Source organism: Hylobates moloch, unplaced genomic scaffold (genome assembly GCF_009828535.3).
Source record: "Hylobates moloch isolate HMO894 unplaced genomic scaffold, HMol_V3 SCAFFOLD_6, whole genome shotgun sequence".
Taxonomy (NCBI): domain Eukaryota; kingdom Metazoa; phylum Chordata; class Mammalia; order Primates; family Hylobatidae; genus Hylobates; species Hylobates moloch.
Window position 1 is genome coordinate 25089740 of NW_026652281.1, and position 23648 is coordinate 25113387.

General features: G+C 38.2%; 1 protein-coding gene across 8 annotated transcripts in view; it reads right to left on the reverse strand.

Moving 5' to 3' along the window:
* The window catches only part of CSNK1G3 (casein kinase 1 gamma 3), a 110543-nt gene extending 91646 nt beyond the window's left edge, over positions 1 to 18897 (reverse strand). For 3 of the 8 annotated variants that reach the window (XM_032156557.2, XM_058440559.1, XM_032156559.2), the window contains exon 1: positions 18505 to 18897. The gene's annotated coding sequence lies outside the window, so the exon portion shown is untranslated. The remainder of the gene's footprint in view (positions 1 to 18504) is intronic. The other 5 variants (XM_032156563.2, XM_032156561.2, XM_032156560.2 and 2 more) reach the window with 2 other exon arrangements.
* Between the last annotated feature and the right edge of the window lie 4751 nt (positions 18898 to 23648).

A 23648-nucleotide genomic window follows, 5' to 3' on the forward strand; every position in this document is an offset into this window, starting at 1 on the left:
TTTCTATAATTACATACTACAGAAACTTTTTTTATCCCAGAAAGATTTAGTAACTATCATCTACAACACTTTATAGTTTTGAAACTTGATTCAGTGATGTCTTTGTACATTCCTATTAAGACCCAGGAATTTCTAGCTTTTAAAAATTATCACCCAGTTTTGTTTGAACAATGTTCTCCGAACTGTGGATCAGGGCCCATTAGTGGGCCATTTAATCAATTTAATGGGTCTCAGACAACAGTTTTTTTAATAAAATAGTACCAAACAGGAAAGAAAATGGAGTATACATATGTAATGAGGATAAATCATGTTTAACAAGATTTGTAGGCTTTAAATGAATGTACATGTATCATTGGATCAGTAATCAAAAAGTATTTCTACAGTTTAAAAGCTACTGTATTATAGCACAGGAGTATCATCAAAACATACTATATTATAATCAGTTACAATTAAATCAATTATTAAATGAGAAACCTTATTAAAATCTAAATTTCCTGGGTATAAATATTCCTGGAAGTCTAATTAAATTGTCTAATTATTCAGCTCTCACTGTTCTCCAGTAACTACAATATGACCATTTCATAGGTCCTCATAATGTCTTTTTATGCCTTCTATTCTCAATTTCACAAGTGAATTTACACTCCCATTTGTAATACCCTTTATCATAGCCCATATGTCTCAATAGTTGGAAGGGGAGGAAATATTTAATTTATGATTTTTTTTTTGAGACAGGGTCTCACTTTGTCACCCAGGCTGGAGTGCAGTGGCCCGAACACATCTTAAAATAGCTGGGACTACAGGAGCATGCCACTACACCAGGCTAATTTTTGTATTTTTTGTAGAGACAGGGTTTTGCCATGTTGCCCAGGCTGGTCTCAAACTTCTGAGCTCATGCAATCTGCCTGCCTTGGTCTCCCAAAGTGCTCATATAAGTATGAGCCACCACACCCAGCAGAAATATCTAATTTGAAAATGCACACCCTCCTAAGCATTTATTATACATAAACCCAGAAAAGCAAAGAGCACCTTCATCTTTAAGAATGACAGGAATCAAAACTCAAGCCGAGGTCATGCTAAATTTATATTAAGGAAATATTCACCATACCAACCTCCGTGAGCAGGTCATCTTACTATCTATAATCAGAAATTTCACTGCAAACCCTAATCCTAACAATGCTATAAAATTTAAACTGCAAGCCATCAAGGAAATTTTGGGATGCTTATTTTCATTCAACAAATATTTACTGAGTACTTACCATGCACCAGACACAGGTACAGGTCTAGGTGCTAGAAATACAGTGATGAACTCGCCCCCAAAAACATCTCATCAGGACTCTTAATGATCTATCTACTTCCATTACCCACAACTTTCTGTAGCACATTTTTAATACTGATATAAAAGAATGTTCTTTCATCTCAGGAAAACCAAAAAACAGCTGATTTATTAGCAGTTATGTTTTATAAAGTCACTGCAAATACTGAACCACTGCTTCCAGGATAAATACAGAGTTATGTTCCGCCAGCCTCTGGTCACAAGATTTTCATCAACTAATCAATACATAGCTTTGTTTTTTGTATGTTTCTCTTTCAAGACACCTTATTTAATATACATCTCTGATTCATTAACATTGCACTAATAGTCAACAGCATTATACTCATGCCTGAACTCAGCTTATTTAACACATGAATTTTTTCCATAAGGCTTATCACACCTCTCTTGCACTTAGGACCACTAGGCAGCAGTACATCAGACCTAAGCTTGGGGGCCATTTTAAACAGTGAAATCACCAGGAAAAAGGTAATAAATAGCTTGCAAAGTGCAAGCTTTTCTTCAGAAAGCAGAGAATCACCTTATTCAACTTCAACTGGGAACACGCACATTGGGTGACTCAAAATTTTTGCCACTCTGTGTATGTGCGTGTCTGTGAATGAATGGGATTACTGAGTTTAGGGTTACAAATAAATTTTAGCAAGCGAGTAAATTTACAAATATGGAATCTATGAATAATGAGAATAAATTCTAATTGGTGAGGGGGATTTTCTCTTTAAAAGTACTCTAGCTAATAAATGAATAAGAAATGACAACTAAATTATAACCATTACACAACTCTTAGTAAATTAATGGACTAGGCAAGGATCATCAATGACTGCTAACATTCCAAAAAGAAAGACAACCTTTGATCTTCCCAATGGAAGAAAAAATAATTGAAACTGAATCTGATCAAACCTCTACATCTCACTACCAATTTAGAGGAAAGACATGGGACAATGTTTTCACTCTTTAACATTAAGATACTCCATTTGTTAATCTGATGTCCTCAAGGAAAAGAGTGATTTTATTCAATTCTGTCTCCCTAATATCTACTATAACACATAGCAGTCAACACTGATTAAAAGTTTCTTAAATAAATAAGTGAATAAATGAATGAATGAATGAACAACCTCTTAGAAATTTAAGAATGTTAATGTACATGATCATCACTTTTTCAAATAAAAGAGGAAAGAAAGTTACGGGCAGGCAGGCAATTCATAGCTCTAAGAGATACTACAGGTGGAATAACACTCCACAAATCAAAGGTCATTTACACAGTGATTTCAACTCTTCAAAACAAAGCTATGAGCCAGAAGAAAAAGAAATTCACTATAAGGAGGTCACAAAATGCATATTCTCTTCATTAAACAATAAGAGCCTCTAAATTCCACTTGAGTCAGATACTTTCATTTTTAAATAATTCTAGTAAGTTTATAATAGAATACAAATTAAAAGGGAAAAACTGAAGTGACTAGTAAAATTATGACTGAGAACAAGGAAGACAAACAACTTTATCCTCATCAATAGATTTATAGACATCTCTGCATAACAGCACTTTATAGCTGAGGTTCAGAATGAGAGCCCTAAACTAACAAGAAAAGACTTGAATATGTTTAGAAAACATGGAGAAAACAGTACTACTTTGTAAAGTTTGTCATTAAAAGAAAAAAACCTAAAATAAAATATATTTTGGTAAAAGGGTATGCTTCAGTATTTCTAATTTATCTATCAGGTCATTCCCTTTACTGCTAACTAAATGAGAAAGTACATCCAGAAAAGTCAGTGGTTGTATCACACATGGTTCTCATAACAAAGTTATATTCGTTCTTCTCAACTACAGTGAAATAGTCTAACTTACGAAAATATATAACTACTAATACATAGCCTAGTATATGCAAAGGCCACAAATTTAAAAGACTTATTTGAGAGTAATGATGTTTGGGTAAGTATGTGTCAACTCTCCTCATAGAACAGACTTAGTAGTATAACTGATTGTAAATTATAAATAAGTTAACAACTTCAAAATTGTAGAATGAAACGTGCAACAGATGATAGAAACAAGCTGAAAGTACTACTACTGCTCTGGAGATAGGACTTCCTTCTATCCAGCTAAATCAAAAGACTTCTTCCTCCAAACTACGAAAGCCTTAAGATAGAGAATTGACCCAAAGGTACCTTAAACCCCAATATGAACACAAGGTTTTAAAAGCCTAGTTTTTCTTATAGAGATCAGGGCTACATTACTTGAACAAGAAATAATAGTTCCAGAACACAATGAAGACTGCATTCATTGAAAAATGAGGCTCCCGTAAGTCACTATTTCTAAATGACAGAGCTATAGCAATGAAAATATCACATTCAGGATATTACTGTCCCATTATTGCTAGTGTGCAATCAAGCTAACAAATCAAAGTGATCCAATACAGCCAACTTAAATTTTAGAACCGCTTACTACTAGAACTCTTCTATATTGCCAGTGGGAATAAAAATGGTACTGCCAGTTTGAAAAATAGTTTGGCAGTTTCTCATAAAGTTAAACACACACTTGCCATATGACCCAACAATCCAAACTTTAGGATCGTACTCAAGGAAAAAAAATTATGTTCACACACACACACACACACACACACACACACACACACACAAAACCTGTACATGAATGAAACATTTCTTAATGGGCAAATAGATAAACGTGGTGAGGTACATCCATACAATGGAATATTGCTCAGCAGTAAAAAGAAACCACTGACACTCGCTACAATATAGATGATTCTCAAATGCATTCTGCAAAGTGAAAGAAGCCAGAATCAAAAGGTTATATAACACATGATTCAATTTATATGATACGCTAGAAAAAGCAAAATTATAGAAAGAGAAAACAAATCAGTGGCTGCTAGGAGTGGGAGAAGTTGACTGCAAGGGGAATTTTAAGGGGTGATAGGACTGTTTTATGTTTTGTTTACTGGCAGAGTGAATTTTAGAGAGAAAAACTATTTAATACAAAAATATCTTAAAATCATAACTAATTGAAATGCTAAAAAAAAAAGAATATTTCCTTTAACAAAACTATCTGGCCACCCACTAATACATTTAATTTTAATTTTAACTTCTGCCATTAAAAAAAAAAATTATTTCTAGGCTGGTGGCTCATGCCTGTCATCCCAACACCTTGGGAGGCCAGAGTAGGAGGATCACTTGAGGCCAGTTCAGGACCAGCCTGGGCAATATACCAAGACCCTGTGTCTACAAAAAAATAATAATAATAAATAAATTAAATAAAATTAGTCAGGCATGGTGGCGTATGCTTGTAGTCCTGGCAACGTGGGGGGCTGAGGTGGGAGTATCACCTGAGCCCAGCAGTTTGAGGCTGCAGGGAGCCATGATTATGCCACTGAACTCCCGCCTGGGCAGCAGAGTGAGACGCTATCTCTAAAAATAAAATGAAAAATATTTCTATAAAGTATTTCTACTTTTTTTTTTTTTTTTTTTTGAGATGGAGTCTCGCTCTGTCGCCCAGGCTGGAATGCCGTGGTGCGATCTTGGCTGACTGCAAGCTCCGCCTCCTGGGTTCACGCCATTCTCCTGCCTCAGGCTCCCAAGCAGCTGGGACTACAGGCGCCCGCCACCACGCCCGACTAATTTTTTTTTTTGTATTTTTAGTAGAGACGGGGTTTCACCGTGTTAGCCAGGACAGTCTCAATCTCCTGACCTTGTGATCCACCCGCCTCAGCCTCCCAAAGTGCTGGGATTACAGGCGTGAGCCACCGTGCCCAGCATTTCTACTTTTAAGCCTGAGCAGCTAAGTCAGATGCTTGTGTTTATTATTTTATTTAAACTGGAAACACTTTGTGTGTTTGAGATTGTCTCATACAACTGTAAAAATGCAAACTGCCAGGCATGGTGGCTCACGCCTGTAATCCCAACACTTTGGGAGGCCAAGGTGGGCAGATCGCTTGAGGTCAGGAGGTTGAGACCAAGCCTGGTCAACATGGTGAAAATACAAAAACTAGCTGGGCATGGTGGCACATGCCTATAATCCCAGCTACTTGAGAGGCTGAGACAGGAGAAGTGCTTGAACCCAGAGATGGAGGGTGTAGTGAGCTGAGATCGCACCATTGCACTCCAACCTGGGCGACAGTGAGACTCTGTCCCAAAAAAAAAAAGAAAATGCAAACAACTGGTGTAGGATAAGCTTGGTGCCTTGCAAGGCGTTTAATCAAGGTTCTCCCATGTTAACATTCTCCCTGATTTAAAAAAAAAAAGACAGAAACAATCCATTCAACAAATAAGTGATCATTAAAGACCTATTATGTGCTAAAGGCAGGAAATACAAATGGCAAACAAGACAACCTATCTGACATCACATAGGTTAAATGAGCAACAACAGAAAATATGACACGAACTACAATAAAATTATAGTGCTTTCGGAGCACAAAGACAGTGCCTATAACTTAACTGTGTAAGTTTTAAATCTTATTCTTGAGGTGGAGAAGAATGGCTACCTATAAGGTTCCCATGCTCCTATTAGGATCTAGAGAGTGCCTGGTATCTTGCTGAACTTGAAAACACAGCTTAAAAAGCATACAACACCACTGCTCCCCCCCACCCATTATCCTTCAGTGTTTAAGGATGGAAAGAAAGCAGAGACCACATACACAGAACACTGCCTCTGCACAAGAAGTACAATAACCATTCCCTTAAAACAAGGTCCTCTTTAGGGAACTATAATACTAAAATATACAGATTTGTCACCTTTCTGGCAGGCAGAAAATTTTTCTGATACAGAATACCATAACTATAAGTTTTTCTTCTCGAGGAATATTATCTTACAGTGGGGGAGGAGGAGGAAGAGGAAAAGAAACGAGAAGAACCATAAAGTATGGGAATAGGAACTGGAGGCAAAAAATAAGAATAAGCCAAAGCAGATATAAATATATTTGAAATGAAGTCTTAAAAACAAATTAAGGAAGTTTAAGGAAACTAAAACAGAGGCATTGCAACCACACCCCTGCTTCTTTCTATTATTAAAAAAGTAAGCCAAGATATGTAAAAGAGAGGGCTGCCTGTAGGCGCTTTGGCATGAAGTTATCATGTGCAAAGGTAAAATTACGTAACCCCAAGGACTAAAAAGAGTGTTTGATGAATACTCAGTTATGCCAAAGTTACCCAAAACATTTTCTGTCTCAAGCATCCTAATTACACAACACTTCTGGAACTACAGTGGGACCCACAGGACCAGAGTTAATAACTTAGTATCAAAAACCCAGGAGAGCTTTCAACACCTGTTAAAGAAACTAACGCAGATTCAAATAAAATGCCACTCTGCATTTACATATTTACAAGAAAAAAGGCAGAAGAAATTTACTAGCACCTTACTGAAACTCCACCTCAGAGAAGTAAGATATGGAGTAGTTTCTATTAAGGGGTTGCTGCAGGTCCATAATTCGTTTTCCAGCATTCTCGCAGTCAAACGTGTCTTAGAATTCAGAATGTCTGGAGATTTTTGACAGGTGATATAGCGGGTATACACCACATATTTAACAACACCTCTAGAGAAGGCTGGGATAGTACAGAGAAGCCTAGGACAGCACACTATAATCAAACATTTGCTATTTCCACAATGAAACCTTTAAATATATGAAATAAAGAGAACAGTTCAGAACAGATTTTATGAAAAAATCAATTTGTACCAAACACACAGAAAAAGTTTTGGTTTTCAGAGTGCTGTGGATGTTAGAACTGTTGAAAAGGAACTATGGTCCTATAGAACAGTACTCATTACTCTTTATCATGTACCAATTTTATTGTGGTATTTTGGTGAATCCAGAATAATTCTAAAAGTCTCCTACTGGTTCACACAACATGTCCTCTAAACCCTACCCAGTGCTAAATTTCTGTACCACATTCTCCTATCAGGGCAGTTTTCAGCAATCTAACCCTTGCAATTTATAGAACTGCCAAATCCAATTTTGCCACCACACAAAAAAAGTTCACTAAATTGAATATATTGAACTCATGCTAAAATGGCTTGCTCTCATTTTGTCACAGAAAAAAACACTGTAACTGCTGAGGGTGTTCCTGACCCAGGAAGCAACATCAAATCAGTCACTAAAAGGACCCTAATTTTGTCCTAAATATCGAGATACAATAACCCTATAAAACCCTATTATCATACTGTATTTATGTGTATACATTTCCAGACTATATGCAATATAAACAATATAAACTATATGCAATAAACACAATATACTATAAGGTAAAATATTTTCACTGAGTGGGAAAAAACAGACACCGTTCCTCATCAACAGTGGTATACAAAAGAAGAAAGCAGAAGTGCAGTTATACTAAATAATCTTTGAAGTCCCTTCTATCCTGATGTTCCATAAAAAATACAACTCAATGATATTGTAAATATGATAAATATAACCTAAAATGAATAACTTTTTATTAGTAACACTTCTTGCCCTCTTATAATTCATAATAACTTTAAAGATATCACTTAGGTCCCCAAAGATTTCCAAAAACAACTGAATTGATGCCTTATTTTTGATAAATTTCCCCATAACAAACTTTCTAAGCTTTAGAAATCCTCTAACTTTGGTGTTATACTTAATCAAAGACTGCTAACGAGCAATGAATATAGGGGCCTCACTAAGGATGCTAAGTACAATTGACCCTCGTTATCTATGGGCTCCTCATCCTCGGATTCAACCAACCGCAGATTGAGATATTCAGGAAAAAAAAAAAAAGCATCTGTACTAAACATGCACAGACTTTTTTTTTTATCATTATTCCCTAAACAATACTTCATAACAACTATTTACATAGCACTTACATCGTATTAGGTATTACAAGTAATCTAGGAATAACCTAAAGAATAGGGGAAGGTGTCAAAGGTTACAGGCAAACACTGTGACATTTTATATCAGGTACTTGACCACACCCTTGGATTTCTTTTTTTTTTTTTTTTTTTTTTCTGAGACAGAATCTCGCTCTGTCGCCTAGGCTGGAATGCAATGGCGTCATCTCAGCTCACTGCAACCTTTACCTCCCAGGTTCAAGCGATTCTCCTGCCTCAGCCTCCCAAGTAGCTGGGACTACAGGCATGTGCCACCACGCCCGGCTAATTTTTTGTGTTTTTAGTAGAGACAGGGTTTCACCATGTTAGCCAGATAGTTTCAACCTCCTGACCTCGTGATCCGCCTGCCTCTGCCTCCCAAAGGGCTGGGATGAAACACAGCGCCCAGCCCATCCTTGGATTTTGAAAGCCATGAGGGGTCCTGGAGCCAATCTGAGGAACTGTATGAAGCTATGAACAGAAGCCACTACTTGATTCTCTTGCTAATATTTTCTTTGCATTTTCTTCTGTGTCATCTTCATACCTCCACCCCAAATTTTAAAAAGGCAGTTGGAAAATAAAAGGAAGTCATTTTTTTAAAGGGCTAAGAGGAGAGTGTAAAAGGAAGGAGAAATTAGTTATTTTCAACCCTGCAGGACGGTGGAATCATCCGTAGAAATCCTAAAATGTATCAATGCCCTAGCCCTTTACAGGCCCTACTGATTATTTATGGAATATAAATTAGCATGGGTAGGATCTCAACATCTGTCTTTTTTTTTAAGCTCCCAAGAAAACTGTAATATGAAGTCGGGCCAAGAACCACTAGTAAAAACTTTCTCCACAAACCCTTCCCTCCTCTCATCTATTTAGTTAAATGTTAGCATTCCTAGCCCATAGCAAGGACTGCAGGAACTATCTTTAAAATTGTCCATTTTTCTTCTTTCATTTACTCTGTCACAGAAGAAAAATTACTAATTTTCAACTGGAAATTTTTAAACAAGTGTGTATAGTAAAATTAATTTTAGCTTATTGGATATTCTCATTCCCAAATGCTCAGGATTTCTTTTTCAGTCTTAAAAAAACCACCTTCATTAGTAAGGTATTAAGGTAAACAGCAAAGCATACAATAATAAGCAAACACACAATATGTATTCTAGTTATCAACTTTCAATAGGTATCAGAAAATGCTCAAAACAATTATCTTAAGGAGCCGATTATATTTTGATACTTTATTAACTACAAATATTTGCAGAATCTCAATTATATAAAGACACATCAGCAACAATATATCCTGATACTCATATGACAGAAAAAGTACTCAGTAAAGATCCTTTTTTTTTTAAATAAAAACTGGCATCACAAGATTCCACATCTTTAAGATTTAAAGATTTACATTTTTGGAGTAGGGAGAGTCAGACTGTTGTCAGATTCCCTAAAATAAATGTAGAAAAGAAAATAATGTTTTGTAAAAAATATGCATCTATAAACACTTTTTTTCAAGGTCATCTACAACTGATACCTACTAGTTTCATCTCCAAAACAATACTAGACTATTTTTGTACTCCAAATTAGAATTTTATTAAAAGATCCTGTAGTCATAAATTTGTGCACCCTAAGACTTACAGAATACGATAACTTTTCTCTCTTCTGTCCTGATTACCTAATATATTTGCCTGCCACTTGAAAGTATTCATTGCTAGAATATAAAATAAGTATTTCACAGAAATAGAAAATAAACATGACACAGACTGGGTGTAAAGAAAAAAAAACATTTTCACTTCCATTTTTACTACAGGAAATTCTGAATATAATTTTAACTCTAATAAATCACAGTCTAATACACTGCCTAGTATACCACCTGAAGTCAAACCAAACAAATTAAAAAAATAAATAACACAATAATTTCAAAATATTCAGAAGTCCACTAATTTTATAATGTATATTTGTACCAAAAGATATTATATGGCCAATTTCAACTTAAGATAAGTAATTTTAATAAATCCAATTTTAAACATAAAGAAATCTGCAAAGTATCAATACATTTGAGGCACACTTTATTCATGGTAATATACAAGGAAAGCAGTTATATATTAAAATCTAAACTGGTAGAAAACACATCCCACCCCAAGATTCTACTCTCCTCAAAAAAAAAAAAAAAAAAATTACTGTTTTTTCTGATGGCAGAAATAATGCAGTGATAGCTGAAAACCCAAACAATATACAGAAGTACATGAAGTATAAAAATAAAAATAATCCGGCTCATGCCTGTAATCCCAGCACTTTGGGAGGCCGAGGCGGGTGGATCACGAGGTCAGGAGATGGAGACCACGGTGAAACCCCGTCTCTAATAAAAATACAAAAAATTAGCTGGGCGCGGTGGCGGGCGCCTGTAGTCCCAGCTACTCGGGAGGCGGAGGCAGGAGAATGGCGTGAACCCTGGGGGCGGAGTTTGCAGTGATGTGAGATCGCGCCGCTGCACTCCAGCCTGGGCGACAGCGAGACTCCGTCTCAAAAAAATAAAAATAAAATAAAAAAATAAAAAAAAATAAAAATAATCCTAAATCTCACCATTTATAAACAACTGACATTAACATAAATATTCTTCCAGAAGATGGATGGATTTACTCCATACACTGACAACCCATACATATATGTATCTATGTATACATGTATAGTATTTATGCACATATATATTCCTTTCATTTACATATATTGACGGTAAAGAAATGTTTAAGATCATTTTCTTGAAAATAAAATAATAAATTGTCCCAAACAGTCTGCTTTTGCATTTTCATTTAAGCAGGCTAGGTTTAAGATTATTGCGTGTGTGTGTGTCTGCCTGTCTTTCTGTGTGATGTTGTCACTGTTGTTGACTGCTTGAGGCAAGCTGAAAAATTCTGTTTACTTATTTTACTGGAAAAAAAAGAAAGAAAACTTCTGGTTAAATTTTTCCAAAGCCTAAGAACACAGGTATCTGTACTAAAGGTGATTAGTTGACTGATTTACAGTGGTAGCCCACAGTCCTGAGCAAAACTGTAAAGTAGACAAGATTATTATGTCCTCCCAACTCAGACAGAGCACTACACTAGTAATTAGGATATAAGAGTTCTACTAATCAGGTGTGTGGCTTGAGCATTTCAATCTTCCTATGATTCATCTTAATTCTAAAATTCTATGGTTCTTCCCTTCCTCCCCATTCCCTTACCAACTTTGCTTCTCTCAAAATATGTAAAAACCATCCTTTCCTTCAATCTCACTGGGATTCCAGTATTCAAAATAAATCCTTCTGACCAAGAAACTCCCATTTCCTCAATGCACTTATTCTCCCCTAGATATGATAAGCAAAGTAATCAATGAAATCAAAGGTATGGGCAACTTCACAGTGAGGAAGGAAAGCAACAATGCAGAAAAAAATTTTAAAGAAGTTTATAGGAACAAATTTTTTATTTAAAATTAAATAGCTTCATGAGTTTCATGGAAAAAAATTATAATCTTTCAACTTAACCACCTATTTTATTGACTCAAAGTTAGCCAATGAAAAAATAAAGTAGTGTTTTTAGCTCCTAAAATATTCAGACCCGGCCAGGCACAGTGGCTCACGCCTGTAATCCAGCACTTTGGGAGACTGAGGCGGGCAGATCACCTGAGGTCAGGAGTTCAAGACCAGCCTGGCCAACACGGCAAAACCCCGTCTCTACTAAAAATACAACAATTAGCCAGGAAAGGTGGCAAGTGCCTGTAATCCCAGCTACTCAGGATGCTGAGGCAGGAGAATCACTTGAACCCAAGAGGCAGAGGTTGCAATGAACCAAGATCATGCCATTGCACTCCAGCCTGGGAAACAAGAGTAAAACTCCGTCTCAAAAAAAAAAAAAAGTAACTTGCCAGCCACAGTGACTCAAGCCTATAATCCCAGCATTTTGGGAGGCCAAGGCAGGCAGATTACTTGAGGCCACGAGTTCGAGACCAGACTGGCCAGCATGGAGAAACCTCATCTATGCTAAAAATACAAAAATTAGCTGGGTGCAGTGGTGTGCACCTGTAATCCCAGCTACTTGGGACGCTGAAGCACAAGAATCGCTTCAAAACAGGTAGACATAGCGGTCACTATTTATCATCTCTCTAACATCCATATCCCCCAAATTCTTCCTTCCCACAATTTTTTAAAAATATCCTCCCTCTTCTATCTAACTCAGAAAAATGTGATCCCAACACCTACTGCAGAAGGTATCTCCTGATTAGTAGAAACCAACCATGATAACCTTACTTCCCTTGTGATAACTAGTTAGGACGTTCATATGACCTAATTCTGGTCAATAAGATGTGAAAAGAAAAGAATGTTGGTAAGACTTATGCAAAAGATGTATTTGCTTTTCCAGAGACAGAGACAGAAAGAGAGAGAGAGATCCATTCCTTCCTCTGGCCAATGCATGTCTAGATGTGATCTTGCTGCTGGCCTTAGGATGACTCCAACACACAGAAGACACACAGCCAAGAAAATCACAGACGGGCAAACCAGAGCTCTCAAGTACTAGCTTGGAGCCACCCACCCTACCTTCATACTTCAATGTGCCATTTCAGCATCTACTGTAATTCAGCAAGCAATGTGGTTACACCAAAATAAATAGCATACCAAATATACCACTCCTTCTCCAACCTGGACTTCCTGCTGTTTCAACTGAAAGTTCTTCTTTCCATTTGGACTGAGCTAGGCGAGATAGAGGCTCAAGTGCTCCTGGCATATATCAAGGGTGTCACATTTCCTCCTCCAAAGAACAATCTCCTCTACCCCAGCATTCCTAATTGGATGGAGATGTTGGAACTACAAGAAGGCTTACCCCTTCAACCCTGACAGTACATAAAAGTTGAAAGGTAGCTTACAAAATCAGATTAGGGACCATATTGGGAAATATGTGAGAACCATAGATTGATCACCTGACTAGATAAACAATTCACTCTAAGGAATGAACCTCTGGGAATAACAGAATTTTCCTTTGTTTTTTTTTTTTCTTAAAGAGGATGCTATTAAATAAATCTCTAAGCGGTGGTGTAAACTAGGAAAGATGATGTTTTAGAAGCAGATAACTTCTTTAATATATTACAATTAATAGATGGTTCTGAAGTTAGCCTAAAAATGAAATTATTTCTCAACATCTACAAACTCCATACGTTTTATTACAACTAAAACAAAAATGTCCATTCACAAGACAATCTTATAATACAGAGCCATGGCCTTTTCTTCGAGTGTGGGTCTATTGATGAAAGTTCTATTTCATTTTTCTTGCAAAAACCACCCCCATAAAACAACACCTGTGATTTCCAGTTTCTGTTTCTTAAACACAGAAAGACATTTTACAAACGTGAAAAATAATATTATTGCAGATTTTTTTAGATTGTTAGGTGTTTTTTTTTTTTCCCTAATCATTTAAAATTATTTCACCCTCATCTATTTCAACCATAATTGATTTTGGCTACTCACTTGGTTCCAAAGCAGCCAATTGGTTCTCATACAAACACCTTTTTATCTTCAGAGTTCACTGAATAATAATTCATTAAACTATGTGATTACAACATCAAGTGCCATAACAGTGTGTTGTGTACAAACGCAAATGTTTCTTGGTAAGTATACAGTAACTGGGGGGAATAAAAGTTCAAGATAAAACTAAAGAATAGTCTACTGTCATTCAATGTAGCATGAGCATCAGTCAGCAAATTCTACAGAGAGAATGAAGACTATCATTTATTTAATCTCACGAGTGGGTTAAGCAGAGGTCAGGTATGAGAGATTTTCCTGTAATAGGGTGTTCCCAAGAGTGTTTGCTTGTCTACCCACCAATCCACCCTCTAAAATTCTTATCAGCAACTTCTGAAATGAAGGACAGATTTACACAGTGCCTACTATGTGGCAGGCATCACACAGTCCTTGGCACTTTATATGAATTTCCTCCATTTTGATGAAGAACATAATGGCGGAATAACAGGGTAACTCGCTTCCCTTTTTTTCCAAATGTAGCTAAAGAAAGTACTTCCAGATAACACAAAGTGATCTAAATAAATGTAATAAATTTGAATACAACTTCAACCTTGCATTACTACCCTAGAGAAAAACACATTAAACTTTGTATTTAAGAAAAAGAGGGTCATGAGATCATATCTCATTCCATTGAAAAGTTATGAAAAATGTGGACATGATTTAGCCATGTGGACATAACTTACTCATAAATTTTCAATAAATTATAACTATGTAATATATTAGTAAACAAAGCGACCAAAAAAGTATGTCTTATCTCCCCAATACATAAACACTTCAATTATTGTTCAGAGTGATTTCTTATAACTAAGATGATAAGCACGAAGTGGCAGGACAGAGTATAACTGATCACTATGGTCTAACAACACATCAACACATACTTTCCTTAGGTTTCATAACAGAAGGGAAGCCCAAACATTTATAGTTGCTAAATCTCAGCTTTCAGAGAGAGCTTAAAAAAAAGAAAGAAAAAATGTCTAACAGCAGCCTCCACCATGTCGCTAAAAGTTATACATTTCTACATTTATCTCTCATTCCATATCTCCTAAGCAGTTCAGATGCCCTTGAAAATCATTTCACATTATTAAAGCACATTTGATTTCTACACATTAAGAATCCAAGCATAGTTCTGTCCTGCAGATCAGCAAAAGGTGATGCTCTGAGGTACCTTAAATTACCAGAACCATACTGTCTGCACCTACAGGATCCCACAGTTAAAGACAGATGCCTCAAAACTGCCGCTTCTGAAAAAATTACATCATAACCAACACTCAGACACATACTATCAATTAATACCACGAATTGCTAACCGCTTGAGAAAAGACCAAAAAAGGGGTGAAGATGGAAGATAAGAAAAAATACATCATTGGTGGCTTAAGACTTTGAAGTCAGAAAAAAAAAAAACTGACTCAAATATGCACTCTGCTACTTCCAAGATATATCTTCAACACATTATTTAAACTCTAGAAGACTGTTTCCTGCTCTCAAAAATGAGGTTACACCACCTAACTCACAGAGTTGTCTTACTAGTATCATTTATGGCCTCTCAAAGTAGGCATACTTAATAAATTATAGGAGGTATTGTTGTTACTGGGAGGTAGAAGGGAACACAAATTCAGTTATAAGTCCTTTTTGAATACTAAGAGGGGAATAATTAGGAGAAAAAAAAAACTTCTAACAATTTTCCCTATAACATGATTTTACATGCACTTATAAACTGATTTTTTTTTCTAAGCACTCCTTTGATAATGATTAAGTGTGGGGTTACATTTTTTTAGGGTCATCTAATATTTAAGATGACTTAAAAACCTCACACACGTTAATCCGGAACTGTGAAAGTTTCTCATCTTATCATCCCTCTGTTACTATCAATTTTCTTCACGTACAGATTCTTTTATAATTACTTCATTAAAACCACTTTCTGTGAAAATATATATTCTTTACATTTCATCTCATCCACAGCAAATCTCACTATTGACAATAATATAACTATTCAATGACCTATATTTTGTTATTTAATACTTCAGCATTCCTTCTATTTAATTTGATACATCCTTTTGGGAAGCCCTTTGGAACAAAACAACCGCTTGTTCCATTCTGAAAAACATCTGAACCAATAAACTATACTAGAATAAGTCTACTCCCAGCATGGAGTGGATTACAGGATGGATCAGAGGAGACACAGAGAAGTAACTGGAGAGCTTCTCATTTCTTCCTGAGTCACATTTTTACAGTCTGGATTGATTTCATGTATAACCAATTACTAGATTACCAGACACACCCATATTCAAATGCAAATTAAGAAATATAACGAAACTATGTATAGATTGTTTTGGATTATATACTTTTCTGCTTTCCTTCAGTAGTGCCAATGACAGAAAACTGGCTATTTTGTTATAACTTGTTTCCTTAAACTTACTATCCTTATTTGCCCACCTACTGTCAGCATACGATCTGTACATTTAGACCTTCATGCCTCAAACTGACTCATCTTTAAATACAAGCTTAACTTCCATGGCCTGATCTCCACCTACTTTCATAGCTTCTCCCACAAAGACCTCCTGGCAAAACAGCCTCATGTCCAGTTCAACAAGCCCTATAACACAATCACATGCCTTTCCTCAGGCTGTTCCCTTCACCGAGAAAACTACCCCCACTATCACCCCCTCAGTCCCCATTTTGCCTATTAAACTATGTTAAGGCCCAGATGGAGTGTTACCAGCTCTACATTCATTCAAAATTTCCCAGTCAAAAATGAGTATCTCACACACACACATACATCCCATGCTTCCAATACACCTCCAACAAAACCCACAAGAATCTGTGAATTACCTCTGTGTATGTCTGCTTCTCTCCCTTGAAGGCAGTACTGAGTCTCATTCATCTTCATATTCTACCCACTGTTCCATCCTTGCCACAGAGTAAAGGTGGTCCTGGTTGAATTAAACTATTCCTTGATTCCACTAATCCCAGTCCTTTATTTTCAAGGAAGTAATAAATGCCTTTCATGTGCTGAAGATTTTGTTAATATATTGTAAATGTTTGCTAAATCTAATGATGAAAATGTCAATAATTACATAACGCACTAATGTTTAAGCTCATGAATGGCAGAAGGGGGTGGATGACTATAATAAATCATCAGTAAAGACAATCGTTTCTCAAGATCCCCAAAAAAATGTCATTCATAACAACACTAAAATTAACCTTTCTCCATTCTAATAACTACTTCTACTTAATGCAAATTCAGAAACGCAAGTTCACATAAAGCAGAAGTGTCTGTACATTCTGCTAAGAATGTATGTCAAAGCCATACAATGTATTTGATAACATCTTTCTTCCAATGTCCATAAATGTAATTTTTATCTTTTATCTTTTGTGTAACTATAAAGGTAACCATACAAAATAAGAAGATAATTTATCTTAAGATACAACTGGAGCAAAGTTTGTAAACAATTACAAAATACACTAAGTACATCTCAAAAAAAAAAGAAAAGAAAGCAAGCTATTAAGAATGTCACACACCAGATCTGATTTTTTTGGTGAAAAATATTTTCTTAAACTAGTTTCACATCTTTCTAATTCCACATTATTCTCACAATTTCTGTAATGTTTTTCTTCTAAATTTACGGGGAAAGCCAATATTCTTCAAAGAAACATCTTTAAAAAGAAACATCTTTAAAAAGTATATAGTTTTCACTTTATATCCCATCTTAGATATAGTTTGCCATCTCTCATATCTGTGGCCAAATGTCATTTGAATCGGAATAAGTAATTGCAAAAAGTAAAATAATGACTTATTTTCTTAATTCATTAAAAATAAGTACATTTTTAATTCTCTAATTTAAAGTAAATATTTTAATAGAAGATTTAAAAGGGGCCACTGACCAGCCTGGGTGCTTACTACAAAAGAGTTAAAAGTAATTCACACAGTGTATCAACAGTAGCTGTCTCCCACACACACAGGCACACTCACTCTCTCCCCCATCTGAACTTTTCCTCCCTAAAACATGAGGTGGGAGAAGGGGAATGACCATGACACAGGCCTAACTACCCCCACCCCACGAGTAGACACACATCTCCCTCCTCATCCTGCTGAAAAGAAATGTGGAGGCTGTGGACCAAGAGACCCGATGCTTCTCAGTGTCACTACCCCCGCATGTGGGATAAACAAACAAACCCGCACCATGAGAGTAACCATCAGAGTAATTTTGTTAACCTTTGACTAATGTCTTGGTTAAGTTTTGAGCTGAGTCAAAGCTCTAAGAAACAGGTAAATCCCTGTGTCCCCCCATCCAACCTCTTAAACACTCCAACGGGAAGTTTATCCCTGAACTGAACGCTGGCCCCCGTCGCCTCCTCCCAGCCTATCCATGCCTCCTTCCTGCCTGAAGCCCCCACTCCAAAGGTAATTGTCTGGACACAGTCATGGATCACCGTGGGCGACACTCCCCACCTCCCAATCTCTCCTAAGGAAGCCCCCGCCGGCCCAGCAGGCCCACCTCCCTCGCCGCCCCAGTCGCGCCGCACCACTCCGGCAACTTTTGCACCCAGCCCGACCCGCCACCCGCGGCCCCTGCTGCCCCCTAGCCCTCCGCGCCCTCAGCCTCCGACCGCGGCCCCCTCCGGCCCACGCCTCCGGGCCACTCGCCCTGGTCCTCACCCACCCCTCCCCCGACACCCGCGCCTGCGGCGCCGCCCCCGCCGCACCCCACCCCACCCCGCCCGGGACCCCAGCCCCACCCGGGAGAGAGGGCGCCGTGGCCGCGCCGAGGCAAGCGCCGGGCCGGGGTTGGCAGCGGAGCACCTACGCGCAGGGGGCTTTACCTCAGAGGCGCGGCCGCGAGCAGCGGGGTCGGTCCCGGGCGCGGGCGGCGCCCCCAGTCCGTCAGCGCCGGCGGGGGCAGCGGCGGCGGCACATCACACCCGCCGGCGGCCGGAGGAGGAAAGCGAGCCACGCAGGGAGCGAGCGAGCGAGGTAGGGGGGAAGAAGCGAGAGAGAGGTAACGCAGCGCTACTCGGATTCGGTCCCTGCACTGCCGCTGGTGCCTCCTACCGCCGCCGCTGGCCGGAGAGTCGCCGCCCGAGCCTCTGCTGTCGCCACCGATGCAGCCGAGAATGAATGCACGGCGGCGCCTCGCTTATCCGGAGGTCAAACATCCTTCTGCCTCGGGCATCCGGATCGACGGCGGACCCGGAAGTGAACACATAGAAAAAAAATTAAAAAGGAAAGCGTCTCTCTAGCGGCGGCGGCCCCCAAGCTGCCCGCATCAGCGAAAAGAGCCGAGTAGAGCCGAAGATTGCACCAGCCTTCTCGGATTGGTTGGATCGCCGACCGGAAAGGAGACGGCGCGGTCATTGGCTGGCAAGGTGTATAAAGCCTAAGCCGCGCCCTCTCTGGTTTTCTAGAGCCGTGCGTGAGGAAAAGTGAGGAGCGGTTGTGGATACGAGTGTTTCTCTGGATGAAGCAGTGGGCGGAGAGGCATAGCAAAGTCTACGCAGAGAACTGGAAGAAAACACCCCCGTGCTTTAGGAGAGCTACTAAGAACTGAGTGAGCAAAGAGCCTTAAGGGTGCCATTGTGCCAAGTCAGGGTGCTGAGGCTTTCCCTGTTGTGCTCAGCCCGCCAGGTTCCAAAAAATCTTAGGGCTCGGCCTAGGAGTATGACATCACTGGGTTGACCTTTTTCCGCACTTGTTTGTGACCCCAGTGCTATATCAGGGCTCCAACTGCTTAGAAATAGGCATTATGGCTCACATTTGCACCTCATTTGCTGTTTGTAAGCTGAGGTAATCCTCTGAACTATATAGTGTGGTATTACCTGTTTTTCAGATTCACCTCCCAAAGTTCGAGAAGCCAAACATCACCCAAGTTATCAAGTTGCAGCGCACAAGCTGAAATTGGTGTTTCTGACTCACACTTAAGTCCACTCTGCCTACATGGAAAGATTGCATTCCTTTCATTTTCCCTCTTGCAGTTGGTTCCCTGGGATGGAGATAAGTCATTTTGGTAGACTTCTATGGAAATTGATCCACCATGAAGGCATGGAAACTATAATTTTTTAGAATTATGATTCTTATGTCTCAAGTCCTTTCAAAAGTTAGGCATTAAGGTGTGGAGGAAGAAGAATCAGCCTGGTGCCATCTTTTTTAAATGTTCATTTTATCAAACCCGTTTATATTCTTGATATACTTACTGTATCAAGAAACTTGAGTCTTGTGTATCTCGATCTCTCCTGTCTACCTCTCAAAATGAAAAGACTAATGAAACAAATGCACTCCTTCATTTTCCTCCCTACTTTGCTAGATTAGTGGTATAGCTAATGTGTTACCTTTGGAAGGGTAGTTGGTAAGGAAATCTGGTTTTGATTTTGGTTTGTAATACAACAGTGCCTTTTTTCTTAAACCTCTCTTCTCTCTTTCTTCCCCAAACTGGAAGTTAAGAAGTGACTAGCATCACCAGCCTTAGAAGGGTAGTGATAAGAGCTTTGCTCCATGCTTACCACACCAGCATTCTGTAGGAGACTCAAAAGCAGCTAAGATGTATGCATGCTCAGAATTGTGAATGACTTGCCTAGGCAGATGACATATCCCAGAATTTCTGATCTCTCCCAGGACGCACTAATAGACAAGAAACAAAGTTAACAACATCTCCCTCAATAGAAGTGTCTGCAACACAGGAAACTCTAAATATTGTCCTCAACTCCCAACAAACCATTTTATTCTCTCTACCTCAAAAAACTCAGCTTTGATAAAGAACACCCACCCTTCTAAGTTTTCATAAATGGTTGAGAAAGTCAAGTATATAAATATATGATCAAATCACATTTTTAAATTAAAAATGGGCTGGTCTAAGTACAGTGGTACTTAACAACGAATTGATCACAACCAGTTACAGATTTCTTTGTTCCTTCTCCTATCCCACTGTTTCACTTGACTAGTATTTATTAAATTATATTAGAAATGGATGGGAATAAATGTTTACATTTTTAACACTGCAGTGAAGACTTTTGGTTAAAATTTGGCCTATAAGCTCCTATAGATTAAAATTGGCAAAGCCTGGTGTAGTGGTGAATGCCTCTAGTCCCAGCAACTTGGGAGGCTTGAGGCAGGAGGATCTCCCAGTAGTCTAAGGCTTGCCTGGGCCACATAGTAGGATCTTTTCTCAAAAAAAAAAAAAAAAAAAAGGCAAGTAACCTAGGTAGGAGGCAGTTAAATTTTCAGGTCATTCTATTAACTTAAAAGAAAAATTGGTTTGGGAGGCCAAGGCGGATGGATCACCTGAAGTCAGGAGTTCGAGACAAGCCTGGCCAATGTGGCAAAACCCTATCTCTACTAAAAATACAAAAATTAGCCACATGTGGTCGTGTGCACCTGTAATCCCAGCTACTCTCAGGAGGCTGAGGCAGGAGAGTCACTTGAATCTGGGAGGCGGAGGTTGCAGTAAGTGGAGATAGTGCCACTGTGCTCTAGCCTGCGTGACAGAGTGAGACTCAGTCTAAAAAAAAAAAAAAAGAGTATATATATGAAAAATTGGCAATGTGAAAACAGCTTATATTAATGAAGGAAAAGCCAAGACACAGGCATTGCAAGCAAAACTCTTTATCTTATAGCATGATGTTCCAACCTAAGCAGCTAGATTATACTTAGATTATACTTGTCAATCTGCTATATTACAAATCAAATACAGTTTGTTGTGTCACCTCACATTTCCTGGCATTGCCACTCTTCAGGTATTTATATTCTGTTAATATTTTTCATTATGATTATAGCATAAATTCATGTGATACTGTTGTCACAATTTTTATAGTACATTGGAAACTTGCATTTATCAAATTCTCTTTTGACAAAAGCTTTCTCTACATGTCCTGCAGATGCTTTGTGTGAGACAGAAAATGGTATGTAGAGTTTGTGGAATGTAAAGCTGGCCATTTTTTTCTCCTTTGTAAGCAGTAAAACTTAAAGTGGAAGAAAGATGGAAATGAAACAGTTTGATTATGGTTTTAAGCAGGAAATTATGAGATTAAGATATTTACTAAGACTTTTCAAAATAAAAGCAGATAAAACATTCATTTTCTTCTTTCAAATATTTTGTTTAACTGTAATGGTAAACTTGGCATGGTGATTAACTGGTTGCCCGAATAAGGCCTGAGGCATCACCAAATTATACTTAATTCTTTATTTTTTAACATTATTTTAAAGGAAAAGTGCCTGGAAGAAAGATGTAATTAGAAGAAGTGAGCAATGAAGTAGAACGGGGAAGGATGCAAAATGGAGAACTGTAACAATAGCCAGGGGCTGGGAGCAGAGCAACAGATTTTACTACGATGAGGAGGAAAATAATTTCTTCCCCCGTCAAGCCTACAGTCAAGGGGAGAGACAAGAAGGATTGTGGGAGAAAGCCAGTCACATACAGCAGCTAGATCAGGTTTTGGGGAAGCTGTCGCTTAGCAACCTTTATTTTAGACTGTTATATGAGTACAGCTCGAAAAAGTCAAGACATTGTTTTATACCATCCTTAGAAGGATGATTTGAAGTATTTGGTAGGTGGGAAAATAAATGTACAATAATCACAAAACTTTTCTGAGAGGCTTTATTACATGTTATAACGTTGATCTTCAGAAATGTTTAATAAAATCACATTTCCAGGATTCCTTGTCTTAGCTCGGGTTGCCAACAAAGTATTGCAGACTGAGTAGCTTAAGCAATACAAATTCATTTTCTCACAATTCTGGAAGCTGGAAGTCTGAGATCAGGATGTCAGCATGGTCAAAGTCTGGTGAGATCTTTCTTCCTGACTTTCAGATTGGCACCTTCTCCCTGTGTCCTCACATGGCCTTTCCTCGATGTGTGGGCATGGAGAAAGAGGGTGATCTCTCTCTCTTCTTCATCTTAATCATATAGAAGGCCCCACCTTCATGACCTCATCTAAACCTAATTACCTGCCAAAGGCCCTACAAATTCCATCACATTTGGGGTTGGGGATTCAACATATGAACTTTGGGGAGACGAAATTCAGTTCACAGCACTCCTCAAAGGAGTGTTTTCCATGCAGAGAGTATATCATCTATAAATTAAAGGTAAAGCCTAGACAGGATATTAATAAGAGAAGGCAACTTGTAGACCATGTTAAAACCTCGTGGAGAAAATAATACATTCTTAAGAGAGAGAATTTCCATAAAGAAAACGCTCCATAGGGAAAAGCTAAAACACCATAAAAATGTAAAAGTGTCTTGCCAAAAAGAGTGACTAAATTTCTAGCTAGGCAATTTAATTTTTGTTTTTTTCCATTAGCAGACCTGATTTTGGCAGTTTTTACGTAAGTTTGGCTCTCCAAAGAGTGTTGTTTTGTGATAAATGGAAGAGTTAGCTAAAGCTGTGATTTTCTTGTAATGGTTTCAAGAACAGCCTGAATTCTGAGTAATATATCAATCTAAAGTTTGGAGATGGTCATAATAATTAGTCCCTGTTTGATTTTCCCCCTTCTTGTCTTCTTTTGCTCCCCATAGTTATATCTTCATATTTCTACCTCAAGAGTCCTTCCTGGCTCATGAAACAAATCTGAGCAAGACTAAATGTCTCATCAGCCCCCACCCACAGGAACCACGCAGCCGTCTGAAGATGCAGAATGCTAAGTAAGAGTGCTGGATTACAGGTAGACTTCAAGCTGTGCCACTTCCCTATATCCCTAATATTTTTCCCAGTCTATAGCACTGGACTTCTCCTTTGCTTTTCTTTCATGATTGGAACTCTATCAATTCCTAAGCTCCCATCTAATATGAAGGTTTAAGCTTGGTTTGGAAAATTTTTCACTAGTCCGTGTTCTGACTAGATCCTAGTTCATTGGACAGGATACTGTTATGATAGATAACCCTCAAGCTACTGAACTTCTTCAAACGTCAACCACTGACTAAGCTTACTGGATTACTATATCATTCTGCTGAATAGGACTGCACTGGTGCCACAGCTTGTC